Source organism: Nomascus leucogenys, chromosome 4 (genome assembly GCF_006542625.1).
Source record: "Nomascus leucogenys isolate Asia chromosome 4, Asia_NLE_v1, whole genome shotgun sequence".
Taxonomy (NCBI): Eukaryota; Metazoa; Chordata; class Mammalia; order Primates; family Hylobatidae; genus Nomascus; species Nomascus leucogenys.
In genome coordinates, this window is record NC_044384.1 from 102,960,277 (window position 1) to 102,977,572 (window position 17,296).

General features: G+C 46.3%; 1 protein-coding gene across 2 annotated transcripts in view; it reads left to right on the forward strand.

The window, feature by feature from the left end:
* The first annotated feature begins 532 nt into the window (after positions 1-532).
* IP6K2 (inositol hexakisphosphate kinase 2) overlaps positions 533-17,296 on the forward strand; it is a 29,401-nt gene continuing 12,637 nt past the window's right edge. Inside the window, exon 1 of one of the 2 annotated variants that reach the window (XM_030811841.1) lies at positions 533-604. The gene's annotated coding sequence lies outside the window, so the exon portion shown is untranslated. The remainder of the gene's footprint in view (positions 605-17,296) is intronic. The other variant, XM_030811842.1, reaches the window with a different exon arrangement.

The following is a 17,296-nucleotide window of genomic DNA, read 5'->3' on the forward strand; positions in this document are numbered from 1 at the left end:
CCACCAGTCTCCAGAAAACTCTATGGCCACTTCTCTGTCTACCCTTCCATATCTAATAATCTGTCTGTCTGTATATATAACCATTTCTTTGTCCACCGTCCACAGTCACTCTTTTGTCCCTCTTTCCGTCTATTCACATCCAGTGTTCTGTCCATCTGCTAGAGTGACCAACTTCCCAGTTTGTAGTGGACTGTGTTAGCATTGAAATTCCTGCATCCTGCGAAATCGCTCAGTACTGAACAAACCAGGACTGTTGGTCAATCCATCTGTTTCCCAGGTATCCTGCTGTCCATCGGCCCGCAGCTAGTCTGTCCACCCAACCGCCCATCAGACCTCCGGGCCACCCTCCCCGACGGAGGACAATGCTCCGCCCTCTCTGGCCCCGCCCCCAGTCACCGCCTTTTCCGGAAGCTGTTGCAGCGAATCCTGGCACCCTAGCAACAGCGCCTTTCAGGCTGTCCAGTCCGCGTGCGCAGCTCCTAGGACGAGCCAATAGCGAGGGGCACCGGGAGCGAGGTGCAGGGGGCGGGGCTCGGCCTGGCCGCAGCCATTTTGGTGCGAGAGAAACAATAGGACGGAAACGCCGAGGAACCCGGCTGAGGAGGCAAGTAATGCTCGCGTCCTATGGCCCTAGTGCCCCAGGAGCTTTGAGGGAGATTTTTTCGGGCTACTGGGAGACGGGGTCTCTGATCATTGGAGTCTCCCAGGTTATTTGGGAAAGACTTCTTCGTGGTCATTGTGGGGGAAATCTCCCGGGGTCCCTGTGGATTCGATTTCCCTGGGTCATTTGGGAGGAGGATTTTTCTTCTGATCATTGGGGGAGAGATTTCCCTGGTTTTGGGGGTGCAGAATCCTCCCGGTCATTGGAGGGGTCTCCCGGGTTTGGGGGGGCAGGATCTTTCCTGGTCATTGAGGAGATCTCCCCGGGTCTTGGGAAGCGCAAGATCTACGGTGTCATTGAGGGGTCTCCCCAGGTCATTGGCGGCCACGATCTCCCCAGATATTTGGCGGGTGGAGGGGTCTTCCCGGATCTTTGGATAGGGAGTCAGCCCAGCGCCTCAGGTACTGTTACCTGGGGTCGGCAGATGTGCAGCCATTTTGAGTGTTGAATGCCATTTGGGCCCGTCAGAGGGTGTTCGATGAGGGAATCTACACACTTAACCTTATTATAGAAAAAACGCCTTTAAACGGATAAGAGGACACCTTTATAGTGATATTTCCACTGTTTACATTTGATTACAGACCGCTTTTGTCTTTTGCATCCTAATGGCTTATTTCATTTTAGGATTGTATTCGGTCTCATATATCAAGAAAGCTACACTAGCAGAAAAATGAGTGAAAATAAAATGTAGAAACCAGTAAAATACAGTGCTCTTAAATACCAGGGAAAATAGAACTAGTCACTGCTTGGAATTAAACATTTCCGTAGCAGAATGTACATAGAACAAAAAATCATCTTGAATAGTTTTAAGAAAAAGTACTGGAACTTTGGAACGTGGTAACAAAAATGTTGTAGATCATCAGTTTATGTTATTTTTAATAAGGGACCATGATTACAGTAATTTTGTTGAATTCTAGTGTTTAAAATGTTTGCTGTATTTGCAGTTGTAGCCAGGTAATATTTTAAGTGAACTAAGATGCTTATTTATATAGGTTGTTGCTGTGGGGTTTGTATAATTGCATCGCGTAACTTGGGTGTTAAGTATTTAAAGAGAAGCTTCAGGGTGTTGTTTTAACTTTAGCCACTATCAGAGTTAGAAAGGGCCAAATGAATACTTTATCATATTTGACATAATAGGCAAGTTGAAGGCCTAGTAACTTTTTTTTTTTTTTTTTGAGAAAAAGTTAAACTGTTAACTGTCATTTAAAATTTTTTTTCTATTTTCTGTGGTCTTGTCTGACATTGTCATTTCGATAGATTTACCTGCTTTGTGACTTTAGAATTCACAGGCATTGTTAGAAATCAAATGGAGAATCACTTGAGCCCAGCAGTTCAAGATCAACCTGGGCAACATAGCAACACCCTGTCTCTACAAAAAAAAAAAGAGAGAGAGAGAAAGAAATCAAATGGATAAGAACACCGACTAGAGTTGGTACAATTGTAGAAACTAGCTGTTTGTTTGGTTTGTTTTTTATGCAAGGCCTGGGTAGGGAGGGAGCAAGGCAGGGACCTGGGAGATCTAGAAATCAGTGTAACAGATATAATAGACTTCTTTTGTGCTTCAAAGCTTCCGAGGTGACAGGTACACTGTATGCTAGCCCTGTATCTGTCTGAGCAGTGGAGTGTGCTGGGAAAGGAGCAACCACTGACTGATAAACCTTTGCCAGTCTCCCTTCCAAGAGGGATGCCAGAGCCTTCTGTAAGCTCCTGAGATGTCACTGGTATCTAGGCAACAGGGATGAGCCTGAACCTCCCTGAGGCCAGCTTGCTGAGGTGAAAATTTTCCATTGTTTGGCTCATAAAGAGGATGCACTGGGGAAGAATTTTCCCTTTAAGTGAAGTTATTTCACCTAGTGGGTAATCTTCTTAAGTAACAAATTGAACACACTCTCGTACATTAGAAAGTAAGCAGATGATTATTCTCATGTTATTACGTTTTAAAGCGTGTTTTTGTTTTTGTTTTAAATAAATTATGTTTTTGCCTCTTTGTGTACCATGTAATAAAAGTAATAAGAAGTAGTTGTGTTTTACAGTATATTCTGGTGGCAAGGAAATGTCCTTTTCTCCAAAAATTGAGTTTAGAGCCCACCTCAGGATTTGGAGAAGTCAATTTGCCGAGATGATGCACAGTTCATTTCAGTCTGTCATCCATAACCAGCTTCAGTAGTTACTAATTCCTGGCCAATCTTGTTTCATCTACACCGTGCCCATCCCCATCACTGCCCTACCTTTTTTTTTTTTTTTGAGACGGAGTCTCGCTCTGTCGCCAAGGCTGGAGTGCAGTGGCGCGATCTCGGCTCACTGCAAGCTCCACCTCCCAGGTTCACGCCATTCTCCTGCCTCAGCCTCCGCGCCTGGCCTGCCCTACCTTTTAAAGAAAGAAAGGGCCAGGGCCAGGCTTAGTGGCACATGCCTGTAATCCCAGCACTTTGGGAGTCCAAGGCGGTTGGATCACGAGGTCAGGAGTTCAAGACCAGCCTGGCCAACCTGGTGAAACCCGGTCTCTACTAAAAATACAAAAACTAGCCAGCCTCTGTGGCAGGTGCCTGGAATCCCAGCTACTCAGGAGGCTGAAGCAAGAGAATCGTTTGAACCCAGCGGGTGGAGATTGCAGTGAGCTGAAATCGCACCACTGCACTCCAGCCTGGGCGACAGAGTGAGACTCCATCTCAAAAAAACACACACACACACAAAAAAAAAGGAAAAAGAAAGAAAGGACCGAGCGTGGTGGCTCACGCCAGTAATACCAATGCTTTGGGAGGCTGAGGTGGGCAGATCACTTGAGGTCAGGAGTTTGAGACCAGTCTGGCCAACATGGTGAAACCCTGTCTCTACTAAAGATACAAAAATTAGCTGGGTGTGGTGGCAGGATCCTCTGTCTCAAAACAAACAAAACTAAACAAATTTCTGGGATGTGCTCCCTTTAAAATTCAGAGTTTTTTGTTTGTTTGTTTGTTTGTTTTTAATGAGACGGAGTCTCGCTCTGTCACCCAGGCTGGAGTGCATTGGCCAGATCTCAGCTCACTACAACCTTCGCCTCCCAGGTTCAAGCGATTCTCCTGCCTCAGCCTCCCTAGTAGCTGGGACTACAGGTGTGTGCCACCACACCTGGCTAATTAATGTTGTTTGCTTTCTCTATGTATCCACCTATCTTACTTGAGACACTCCTATGTGTTTTCGAAATTAAGTGTCTAATCCCAAACCTAAGGAAGAGTAAAACTTCTTTTTTTCTTTTTTTTTGAGACGGAGTCTCGCTCTGTCGCCCAGGCTGGAGTGCAGTGGCGCAATGTAGTGATGGGTTTTCACCATGTTGTCCAGGCTGGTCTCGAACTCCTGACCTCAAGTGATCCGCCCACCGTGGCCTTCCAGAGTGCTGGGATTACAGATGTGAGCCACTGCGCCTGGCCTGTACATATAAATTTTAAATAAAGACCGTCTCACTCAGTTGCCCAGGCTGGAAGGCAGCGCAGCAATCATAGCTCGCTATGGCCTCAACCTCCTGGGCTTAAGTGATCCTCTTGCCTCAGGCTCCCAAGCAGTTGGGGCTATAGGCACATGCCACTGGGCCCAGCTCATTTTAAAAATTGTATTGTAGGCCGGGCATGGTAGCTCACGCCTGTAATCCCAGCACTTTGGGAGGCGAAGGCAGGCGGATCATGAGGTCAGGAGATTGAGACCATCCTGGCTAATACGGTGAAACCCTGTCTCTACTAAAAAAAATACAAAAAATTAGCTGGGTGTGGTGGTGGGTGCCTGTAGTCCCAGCTACTCGGGAGGCTGAGGCAGGAGAATGGCGTGAACCCGGGATGCAGAGCTTGCAGTGAGCCAAGATCGCGCCACTGCACTCTAGCCTGGGAGACAGAGCAAGACTCCATCTCAAAAAAAAAAAAAATTTTTTTTTGTAGAGACAGGGTCTCGCTTTTTTTTACCCAGGCTGGTCTTGAAGCAATCCTCCTGCTTCAGCATCCAAAAGCACTGGGATTACAGGTGTGAGCCACTGCATTTGGCAAAGATCCCTTTTCTACATAAATTTGATGGTATTGCTGAGGCTGCAGCCACATTTGTTTGGGGATTAACCTAACTCCAAGCCTGCCCACTTTCACTCTGATGCCTATTTGTTTAGATGTGCTTTAAACGTGGTGTCTGTGGACTGTGCCATGGTTCCTTCCTGCTCAACAGCAGGGGGGTGGTGGTAAGTTCAGTTTACCTGCTTTTATGGGGTGCCCTGTGGAGGTGTGCAGACCTGGTATCTGCTTGGCTATGGTGCTGAAGAGTCATCATATTTCTTGAGAACTTGCCTAGTTACTCAAGGAAGAAAGAGGAGGGCTGATTGTAGTATACTTGACCAAGGAACGTATGTTTTTATGAGCTTGAACAACCTTTTATGAGCTTGAACAACCTGACAAGAAAAACAATAACAAATAACTTGTTAAACCATCTTTTTGCACATTGCTGAGATTATGCCCTTCCTAAATTAATTAATTCTTATTAAACGTTTTCAATTTTTCATCTATTATGAATAGAAGTTTTACTTGTAAGGCAGTAAAAGGTGTCATTCCTTGAACAGTATCTGTTCTTCCAGGCAAGTGCCTCTGAAGGAGAGAGAGCCCAGTTGATTACAAACCCACTACTGAAGGGCTTGGGTTTTTCTTGCTTTGTATTTGTATCTGAGCACGAGGATAAAAGTGTTTGTCTCTTCCTCAGGTCTTTGGGCTGCCTCTGCCCTTTGTAGATTCTCTGCTGGGCCTTTGGAACTAACACAGCAACTTACAGGGTCTCATGTTGAAGACTTTATGGGTTAGTCAGAATGCTGCATTTACACTGGGAAGGCCAGAGGAGGACTGTAAATCCAGGATACAAGGTCCTGGGGGATTTGGGAGGGTAGAACTTACAGGGGTGCCAGTTGGCAGCTGACAGGTTTAGATTTTGGGGCTTAAAAACTAATGGATGTGTGGCCTGGTTCAGTGGCTCATGCCTATAATCCCGGCACTTCAGGAGGCCGAGGTAGGCGGATCATTGAATCCCAGCAGTTCGAGACCAGCCTGGGCAACGTGGCAAAACCTTGTCTCTACTAAAAATAACAAAAAATTAGCTCGACATGGTGGCATGTGCCTGTAGTCCCAGCTACTTGGGAGGCTGAGATGGGAGAATCACTTGAACCCAGGGAGGCAAGGCTGCATTGAGCTGTGATTACACCAACTGCACTTCATCCTGGGAGACGTGAGTGAGACCCTGTCTTAAAAAAACAAAAACAAGCCCGGGCGCGGTGGCTCATGCCTGTAATCCCAGCACTTTGGGAGGCTGAGGCAGGTGGATCACGAGGTCAGGAGATCGAGACCATCCTGGCTAACACGGTGAAACCCCGTCTCTACTAAAAATACAAAAAATTAGCCAGGTGTGGTGGTGGCTGCCTGTAGTCCCAGCTACTCGGGAGGCTGAGGCAGGAGAATGGCGTGAACCCGGGAGGCAGAGCTTGCAGTGAGCCGAGATTGCGCCACTGCACTCCAGCCTGGGCGACAGAGCAAGACTCCGTCTCAAAAAACAAACAAACAAACAAAAAACTAAACTAATGAACATGAACAGCAGGACTGGGGCAGGTAAGGCCTGGGAAAGTAAGGGACAGGACCCCTAGGATGATTTATCTCACACTCAAAGACCGTTTTTACTTTGGAAAATAACTTAAGCTTCTTGTAATGAGCAAGAGAAGAGTAAGATGTTAAAACTGGAAGTACCTTGTTAGCCTTCACTGCTGGTCCTAAAATGCAATCGTATGTTATTTTTACTTTTTTTTAGAGACAGGGTCTCACTCTGTCACCCAGGCTAGAGTGCAGTGGCACAATCTCATAGCCCACAATAACTTCAACCTTCTGGGCTCCTGCCTCAGCCTTCTGAGTAGCTAGGACTACAGGTGCATGCCACCAAGCCTGGCTAATTTTTAAAACTTTTTTTTTTTTTTTTTTTCGAGACAGAGTCTCGCTCTGTCGCCCAGGCTGGAGTGCAGTGGCGCCATCTCGGCTCACTGCAAGCTCCGCCTCCCAGGCTCACGCCATTCTCCTGCCTCAGCCTCTCCGAGTAGCTGGGACTACAGGCGCCCACCACCACACCCGGCTAATTTTTTGTATTTTTTAGTAGAGATGGGGTTTCATCGTGGTCTCGATCTCCTGACCTCGTGATCCACCCGCCTCGGCCTCCCAAAGTGCTGGGATTACAAGCGTGAGCCACCGCGCCCGTCCTTTAAAACATTTTTTTAAAGACAGGGTCTCACTGTGTTGCCCAGGCTGGTCTCAAACTTCTGAGCTCAAGCAGTCCTCCCACCTCAGCTTCCCAAACTGCTGAGATTATAGGTGTGAGCCTCCATGCCTGGCCTCAAATGCCTGCGATCTTGATTGACTGAATCCACTGCCTTCCTCACAAACTGGGTGACTCTGAAGAGATCCGTGTGACCTTTGCTTTGGAACTATGAATGCAATTGAACTTGATTTCCCTAACAAAAATTTTAAAATATTTTGCTGGATCTTATTTTGGAGAGCTAGCTCAGGACTTCTGAAGGATAATTGGCAAGTGTCTCTTTATTAGGACATAGTGCTGTGACTGGTGCACTCTTTTTTTTTTTAATTTATTTTTATTTTTTTTTGAGATGGAGTCTCGCTTTGTTGCCCAGGCTGTAGTGCAGTGGTGCGATCTCGGCTCACTGCAAGCTCCACCTCCTGGGTTCAAGTGATTCTCCTGCCTCAGCCTCCCCAGTAGCTGAGACTACAGGTGCCCACCACCACGCCGGCTAATTGTTTGTATTTTTAGTAGAGACGGGGTTTCACCATGTTAGCCAGGATGGTCTCGATCTCCTGACCTCGTGGTCTGCCTGCCTCGGCCTCCCAAAGTGCTGGGATTACAGGCATGAGCCACCGTGCCCGGCCTGACTGGTGCAGTCTTAAGACTTTTCTCAAAATCGTATCTCATTATTTTCTGGGCTGGTCTGGAAGAACACTGACTGCACTCAGGCCAAGTGGGTTGGGTGATACAAGCTGCCAGATTGCTGCCACGAACCTAGAATAGTTTGCAGACCCTTGCGAGGAGTATTTGTCTAAGTGAGATGTTGAAAGGACCCAGAGGAAATTGTCAGAGTTCCCTTGGTCGCAGGAACTGGTGCTGCATAAGGCACACTTTCGTCCCTGCTCCAGCAAATGCAGCACTCAGGTGCTTGCCTGGGCAGGTCTGGGATGCCCTGCCTCTGTGGCTGCCCATTGGGACTGAATCACTTTTGGCATGCCTTATTTCAGAGGATGAATTCATGTGTCATTTAGGTTTGGCAGTGAGCTAAGAGCTTACCCCAGTTAGCAAGAGCTAAACGGGGTAAACATTGCCCACTGGCAGGAAACATATAATCTTGTCTGAAGCTAATGGACCATTACTTTTTTGTTTGTTTGAGACAGTGTCTCGCTCTGTCACTGGGCTGGAGTATGGTGGTACAATCTCTGCTCACTGTAACTTTGAGCTTTCCGGGCTCAAGTGATCCCTCCACCTCTGCCTCCCAAGTAGCTGGGACAACAGGCATGTACCACCATACCTGGCTAGTTATTTTTTGTAGAGACAAGATCTCACTATTTTGCCAGGATTGTTCTCAAAGTCCTGGGCTCAAACAGTCATCCTGCCTTGGCCTCCAAACTGCTAGGATTACACGTGTGAGCCACCACACTGGCCCTATGGAACCATTACTTATTGGCATATGAAAGAACCATGACTTGAGGATTGCAGAAATCCCTCATAGATTGAGACCTGTAAGCAATTTTGGCTTTAGTGTGAGAGTTGCTTCTCTGTGTTCCTGTTGAGTTAGGTTTCTTACAATGTGGTGGGAGACTGGAGACTGAGAATTGTCCTTGAAAAAGGGGTAACTGGCTTTTACAACAGAACTGAGAGTTCCTGGTATATGTGTAGAATACATTCAGCTATTTGCAAGAAAATTTGGCCAGATGACTCATGCCTTGTAATCGTAGCACTTGGAGAGGCTAAGGCGGAAGGATCACTTGAGGCCAGGAGTTCGAGGCTAGCCTGGGCAACATAGTGAGCCCCCATCTCTTAAAACAAAATAAAATTTGATATATTGATAAGGGGACATATGAGACCTTAGAATCAATCATTGTTTTAGCGAGAAGCTTTTAAAATTGCTTAAATTCTTTATAATTCTAGCAGTTTATTCTGATAAACATATTTCTTTTTTATTATTTATTTATGTATTATTTTTTTTTTTGAGACAGGGTCTCGCTCTGTCACCCAGGCTGGAGTACAGTTGCGTGATCAGGGCTCACTGCAGCCTTGACCTCCCAGGCTCCAGTGACCCTTCCATCTCAGCCTCCGAAGTAGCTGGGACCATAGGTATGCGCCATTGCACCTGGCTATTTTTTTTTTTTTTTGGTAGAGGCAGGGTATCCCCATCTTGCCCAGGCTGGTGATAAACATATTTCTAGGTAGGCTGAAAGTTCTTTCTTCTTGTTCCCCTTACCTTGGAGCCCTCTAGTCTGTCATTCCAGAAACCTGGTCAGACGAGGCAAAGAGATAGGGCAGCTAGTTGTGCTGGTGGTTCTAGAAAGGAGAAACAGCTGAGAGGCTACTGTGTCCCTTATGGGAAAGCTGAGATTTGTCCAGATTTTTGAAACAGAATCTGCTGTTTTGGGGGAAGAAGCTACATTATTGTATGACTTTCATATAATCCCTCCAGTTAAAATCTGTGGTTTCTTCTTTATTAAAACCAGAATGAGGCTGGGTGCAGTGGCTCACACCTGTAATCCCAGCACTTTGGGAGGCCAAGGGGGGCGGATCACCTGAGGCTGGGAGTTTAAGACCAGCCTGTCCAACATGGAAAAACTCTGTCTTTACTTAAAAAAATACAAAAATTAGCCGGGTGTGGTGGCGCATGCCTGTAATCCCAGCTACTTGGAAGGCTGAGGCAGGAGAATCACTTGAACCCGGGAGGCGGAGGTTGTGGTGAGCCGAGATCAGGCCATTGCACTCCAGCCTGGGCAACAAGAGCGAAACTCCATCTCAAAAGATAAGATAAAATAAAACCAGAATGAAATGCTATTGAGGGCTCTGACCTTCTAGCACCTTGTATACACCTTAAGGACAGTGTGTGTTGTGGTTGTTATTCTCACTTGGAGTGAAGCTCTGAGTACGAAGGGTGGGCTGGATCAGTGTTTGTTTCTAGATGGATTTAAAACCATCAAGAGCCAGGCAGCCATCTGTGTTTTCCTGTTTCAATCTTGAATCCTCCTCTTCCCCCAGTATTTTCTCTCTCAGTTAGAAAGGTAATGTGTGCTCAGAGTTGGAGGATATTATAAGAAGTTTGAAACATTCAGAAAACTGAAAAGCAGGCAGTCATGATCTTACCACCTAGTATAGGGCAGGTTTTGTGGTGTCTGAAGCTTATATAAAATAATATAAATATATGTAACATAAATATATAATTTGTAATTATAAATGTAATTATGAATGCCATCTTTAAACAAAATAATGTACAAATATGAAAACAAAATTAGGTAAGAAAGTGAATGTTCAGATTGAAAAAAATCACAAAAAGTTACACATTTAAAAATGCAGAAGAAAGTTCTATAGTACTTACCTCTCTACATTTTGGGGCAGCATTTTGACCACCGCTTGCTTTCTTTTTTATTTTTGGGGGGACAGGGTCTCATTTTGTCACCCAGGTTCACTGCAGCCTCAGCCTCCCAGGTTCAAGCTATTCTCCTGCTTCAGCCCCCCAAGTAGCTGGGATTGTGGGCCCATGCCACCACGCCCAGCTAGTTTTTGTATTTTTAGTGGAGATGGGGTTTTGCCATGTTGCTCAGGCTTGTCTTGAACTCTTGAGCTTAAGTGATCTGCCTCCCAAAGTGCAACGATTACAAGCCTGAGCCACCGCACCTGGCCTGACCACCTCTTTCTATAATAGCAATATTACAACTTTCTGTAGAGAGAACAGAAGGGTCGCCATAGTCACTCCTCAAGGGTAGTTGATCCCATCTTTTATTTCTTTATTTGTTTGTTTGACATAGGGTCTCACTCAGTCATGCAGGCTGAAGCTCAGTGGTATGATTAGAGATCACTGCAGCCTCAAACTCCTGGGCTCAAGAGATCCTCCTGCCTCAGCCTCCTGAGTAGCTAGGGCTACAGATGTGCACCACCACAACTTGCTAATTTTTTTATAGAGATAGGGTCTTGCTGTGTTGCCGAGGCTGGTCTTGAACTTCTGGCCCCAAATGATCCTACTGCCTTGGCCTCTTTTTTTTGAGATGGAGTTTCACTCTTGTTGCTCAGGCTGGAGTGCAGTGGCGTGGTCTCGGCTCACTGCAACTTCTGCCTCCCGGGTTCAAGTGATTCTCCTGCCTCAGCCTCCCGAGTAGCTTGGAATACAGGCGCCCACTGCCACGCACAGCTAATTTTTTGTATTTTTAGTAGAGACAGGGTTTCACCATGTTGGAAAGGCTGGTCTCAAACTCCTGACCTCAGGTGATCCACCTGCCTCGGCCTCCCAAAGTGCTGGGATTACAGGCATGAGTCACTGTGCCTGTCCTTGTTTTTTTTTTTTTTTTTTGTAGAGAGGGGTTTTTGCCATGTTGCCTGGGCTCAATCGATCCACCCACCTCAGCCTCTCAAAATGTTGGGATAACAGGTGTGAGCCACCACGCTTTGCCAAGCTGTAGTATATCCTTGAATAATTATTTTAGAGAAGGCTTGTGAATGGCAAGCCTTTTTTTTTTTTTTTTTTTTTTTTTTTTTAAATAGACAGGGTCCTGCTCTGTCATCCAGGCTGGAGTGCAGTGGCATGATCATACCTCACAGAATTCTGGAACTCCTGCACTCCAGTGATCCTCCCACCTCAGTCTCCCCACCATGCCTGACTAATTAAAAAATTATTTAGAGACTGACTGTCACTGTGCAGCTTGCCCAGTCTGGTCTCGATCTCTTGACCTCGTGATCCGCCTACCTTGGCCTCCCAAAGGGCTGGGATTACAGGTGTGAGCCACCGTGCCCGGCCCCATCTTCCTTCTTATAACTTAAAAGTTTATCATAAGTGAGGCCTGGCGCAGTGGCTCATGCCTGTAATCCCAGCACTTTGGGAGGCTGATGGGGGCAGATCACTTGAGGCCAGTAGTTTGAGACCATCTTGACCAACACACTGAACCCAGTCTCTACTAAAAAATACAAGTTAGGCCGGGCGGGGTGGGTCACGCCTGTAATCCCAGCACTTTGGGAGGCTGAGGCAGCAGATCATGGGTCGGGAGATCGAGACCATCCTGGCCAACACGGTGAAACCGCATCTCTACTAAAAAAAATACAAAAAATTAGCTGGGTGTGGTGGCAGACGCCTGTAGACCCAGCTACTCGGGAGGCTGAGGCAGGAGAATGGCATGAATCAGGGAGGTGGAGCTTGTAGTGAGCCGAGAATACACCACTGCACTCCAGCCTGGGCAACAGAGTGAGACTCCGTCTCAAAAAAAAAAATTAGAAAAATTAGCCGGGCACAGTGGTGCGTGCTTGTAATCTCAGCTACTCGGGAGGCTGAGGCATGAGAATCGCTTGAACCTGGGAGGCAGAGGTTGCCGTGAGGTGAGATCATGCACTCTAGCCTGGGCAACAGAGCAAGACTCTGTCTCAGAGAAAAAAAAAAGTGTATCATAAACGGCCTGGTGCGGTGGCACATGCCTCTAATCCCAGCGCTTTGGGAGGCCAAGGCAGGAGGATCACTTGAGCTCAAGAGTTCAAGACCAGCCTGAGCAACATAGCAAAACCCCGTCTCTACACAGAAATACAAAAATTAGCCAGATGTGGTGGCGTATGCCTATAGCTGTCCCAGCTACTTGGGAAGCTGAGGTGAGAGGATCACTTGAGCCTGGGTGGACAAGGCTGTGGTGAGCTGAGATTACGCCACTGCACTGCAGCCTCAACAATGGAGACCCTGTCTCAAAAAAAAAAAAAAAAGTATATCATAAGCATTTTCTCCTGGTTAAAAAATATAAAATTGGTAAGAAAGCTCTTTATGCCATCCTAATAGTCCGTCATACAATTGAATGAAAAAAATATTTTTGTTTCATTCATCTCCTATTGCTGGATGTGGAGGTGAATGTGTTCATCATCAAGGATGATAGATGTCCTGATTTTATGAAGCAGTGGACTTGATTTTTATGGAGTTTTCCTGAGGTTGATGGTAGTTTGATGCCATGTACCCCGACAGGTCAATTTGGTGTTTCCCACAAGACATCCTTTCAGAGTCAGACATTGACTGTTTCCTTCCTGGCTTTATTTTACTAAAAATGCTTTTTAGTTTTTTATTGTTTGTTTTTTTCTTTTCTTCTTTTTTTAGATGGAGTCTCGCTCTGTTGCCAGGCTAGAGTGCAGTGGCGCAATCTGCGGTCACTGCAGCCTCCGCCTCCTGGGTTCAAGCAGTTCTCCTGCCTCAGCCTCCCAAATAGCTGGGATCACAGGCATGTGCCACCATGCCTGGCTAATTTTTGTATTTTTTAGTAGAGACGGGGTTTCACCACGTTGGCCAGGCTGGTCTCAAACTCCTGGCCTCAAGTGATCTGCCTGCCTCGGCCTCCCAAGGTGCTGGGATTACAGGCGTGAGCCACTGCTCCTGGCTGATAGTTTTTATTTTAAAAAATATTTTTATATTTATTTCCTCATCTCCATGGTTAGCAAGAGATATTTTTGTTTTGTTTTGTTTTTTGAGACAGAGTCTAGCTCTGTCTCCCAGGCTGGAGTGCAGTGGTGCAATCTTGGCTCACTGCAAGCTCTGCTTCCCGGGTTCACGCCATTCTCCTGCCTCAGCCTCCTGAGTTGCTGGGACTGTAGGCGCCTGCCACTATGCCTGGCTAATTTTTTTTTTTTTTTTTTTTTTTTTAGTAGAGATGGGGTTTCACCATGTTAGCTAGGATGGTCTTGATCTCCTGACCTCGTGATCCACCCGCCTTGGCCTCCCAAAGTGCTGAGATTACAGGTGTGAGCCACCGTGCCTGGCTGAGATAATTATTTTTTAGTGATGATTTAGCAACCTGAAAACCTTGGGTCTTTGGGATATGACCTCAGTATCAACACAGAATATTTGAATGCTGGTTAATATATTTGTTTTAAACTATGATAGAATTGAAATCTTCTTGTAGCCACATTTTGAAAGTTTATTCTTCATTAACTAGTCTTTTCTCACCTGATTTTTCTACAAGAGAGAATTTTCCAAAAGGTTAGTTGTCGTTACATTAAGAACTTGGGGTTTTTTGGTTTTTTTTTTGTTTTTTTTTTTTTTTTTTGAGACGGGGTCTTGCTCTGTCGCCCAGGCTGGAGTGCAGTGGCGCAATCTCGGCTCACTGCAAGCTCCGCCTCCCGGGTTCATGCCATTCTCCTGCCTCAGCCTCTCCGAGTAGCTGGGACTACAGGCGCCCGCCACCACGCCCGGCTAATTTTTTTGTGTTTTTAGTAGAGACGGGGTTTCACCATGGTCTCGATCTCCTGACCTTGTGATCCGCCCGCCTCGGCCTCCCAAAGTGCTGGGATTACAAGCGTGAGCCACCGCGCCCGGCCAAGAACTTGGGTTTTGTCTGACATGAAATGTTTCTACACCAGCAGGTCTCAGGTGAATGTTCAGGTGTGGGTCCTTAATTTATACTCCCGAGTTAAAGAAGACTTATAAGGTGGAAAATAATAAATGCAAAATAAACTAATATTAGCCAGTGCTTGGAATGCATTTTGTAAAGTGTGCAGCAGGCCACATATTAATAATTGTACTCACCATATGATTGGTGTGGATTTGGATGATGATTGCAGTGGGTGCCTTATGAGTTCTCTGCTGATCTGTATGCGTTAGGTATTCATGACACAGTAGTGATTTGAGGCATATTTTGTGGAGTGCCTACTTTATGCTGGTGCTCTTTTAGATCCTGGAGATTCAGCAGTGAACACTGCAGTCAAAAATCTGACGTTATGGAACTTGTTTTCAAGTGGAAATTGGGTGGGAGGAGACAATTAACCAGACAAGTAAGAAATGTAGAGTATGTTAGATGGTGATAAGTACTGAGGAGAAAATAAAGCAGGGGTGCCCCAGGGAGTGGCACTCACTTTTAGATAGAGTGGCTGAAGATCCCATTAAGGAGATGACATTTGCTTAGCTGGCTGTGGTGGTGCACGCCTGTAGTCAGAGCTACTCAGGAGGCTGAGGTGAGAGGATCACTTGAGCCCAGGAGTTTGAGGCTGCAGTGAGCCATGATTACGCCGCTGCACTTTAGCCTGGGCAACAGAGCAAGACTCTATCTAAAAAAAAAAAAGGCGGAGGGTGACATTTGCACAAAGGGCTGAAGGAGGTTGAGAGAGTGAGCCAAGGGGGATATCTGGGGGAAGAACATATCAAGCAAAGGGAATAGCAAGTACAAAGGCCCTGAGGTACGTGTGTATCAGGCATATTTGAGAAATAAGGAAGCCAGTATAATTGGACCACATTTGATGTTGATATTTTTTCCTCTATGGATGCTTTATTTTATTTTTTTTTGAGATGGAGTCTTGCCCTTTTGCCCAGGCTGGAGTGCAGTGGCACAATCTTGGTTCACTGCAACCTCTGTCTCCTGGGTTCAAGCAATTCTTCTGCCTCAGCCTCCCAAGTAGCTGGGATTACAGGTGTCCACCACCATGCCTAGCTCATTTTTTAAAAATTTATTTATTTTAGTAGAGGTCCAGGCTGACCTTAGCATGAGTGATTCAAGATACTCAAAGTGAGGCAGATGAGCCCAAATAGAATGGATGCAAAAGGAAATTTCACCCAGTGAGTTTGTATGTAGAAACTATTGGACAGTAAGTAGGATTTATTTTTATTTATTTATTTTTTTAGACGAAGTCTCGCTCTGTTGCCCAGGCTGGAGTACAGTGGTGCGATCTCAGCTCACTGCAACCTCCGCCTCCCATGCTCAAGCGATTCTTGTGCCTCAGCCTCCCAAGTAGGTGGGACTACAGGCGCCTGCCACCACGCCTAGCTAATTTTTTGTATTATTAGTAGAGACGGGGTTTCACCATGTTGGCCAGGCTAGTCTCGAACCCCTGACCTCAAGTGATCGCCTGCCTCGGCCTCCCAAAGTGCTGGAATTACAGGTATGAGTCACCACACCCAGCAGGATCTTTTTAAGTGTAATTTTTTTTTTTTTTTTTTGAGACGGAGTCTTGCTCTTGTCACCCAGGCTGGAGTGCAATGGCATGATCTTGGCTCACTGCAACCTCCGCCTCCCGGGTTCAAGCGATTCTCCTGCCTCAGCCTCCCGAGTAGCTGGGATTACAGACGCCTGCCACCACGCCCAGCTACTTTTTGTATTTTTAGTAGAGACAGGATTTCGCCATGTTGGCCAGGCTGGTCTCGAACTCCTGACCTCTGGTGATCTGCCCACCTTGGCCTCCCAAAGTGCTGGGATTACAGGCGTGAGCCACTGTGCCTAGCCTTTTTTTTTTGAGATGGAGTCTCAATCTGTCACCAGGCTGGAGTGAAGCGGCATGATCTCAGCTCACAGCAACCTCCGCCTCCTGGGTTCAAGCAACTCTTCTGCCTCAGCTTTCTGAGTAGCTGGGATTACAGACGCATGCCACCATGCCTGGCTAATTTTTTGTATTTTAGTAGAGATGGGGTTTCACCGTGTTGCTCAGGCTGGTCTCGAACTTCTGAGCTCAGGCAATCCGCCCACCTTGGCCTCCCAGGGTGCTAGGACCACAGGCGTGAGCCACCACTCCTGGCCAGCATAATTTTTTCTGATTATTAAAATAATATATACTTACAGGCCAGGTGCAGTGGCCTGTAATTTTTGTATTGTTAGTAGAGATGGGGTTTCACCATGTTGGCCAGGCTGGTTTCAAACTCCTGACCTCAAGTAATCCACCCGCCTCGGCCATCCAAAGTGCCAGGACTACAGTCGTGAGCCACTGTGCCCAGCCACGTTGTCATTCCTCTTAAACACCTAGGAGTGGGATTGCTATGTATATAATAAGTATATGTTTAGCTTTATAAGAAACTGCCAGACTGTTTTCCAAAGTGGCTTTGCATTGCTACCAGCAATGTATGAGGCATTGCATAATTAACCTTGGCTTGTATATGAATGTGTACCAGGCGGATGCTGGGTGGTGGCTCCGGGACACACAGGGAGGGGGTATGGGTGGTAAGGGTTGTTTTTCCACCATCAGTATAGTGTGCCTTACGCCACCCCTCTGTGACTGCCTGACCCTGAGGCTTTTCTTGAAGCAGAGTAAGTAGCCCCACTGGATCCCATTTTGTAGCCTCTTTAACTAAATTCTGGATGAGTGAACTAAGGACCCAGGGGCTTTCATGAGTCATAGCCATTTTATTTGCATTACTTTAAAAGTTAAGAATATTAAGGCATTGTTTCCAGCAGATCCTTAAACCAATTTGATAGATTTGGGGGATGGACTGAGTGGGAAAACTGTATGCTGTGCTAGGATGGATGTTCTGTGTTTCTTACCTGTTCATAGTTTCATGGGCAAATGTGAAGCAATGTGGAAAGCTAAAATAGATGCTAAATCTGAAGCCAGTATTTTGCAGTTATTTCCTGTCTTTCTAGGTACTGGGCCCACACATCGCATGGGCTTTATCGTAACCGTTAATTT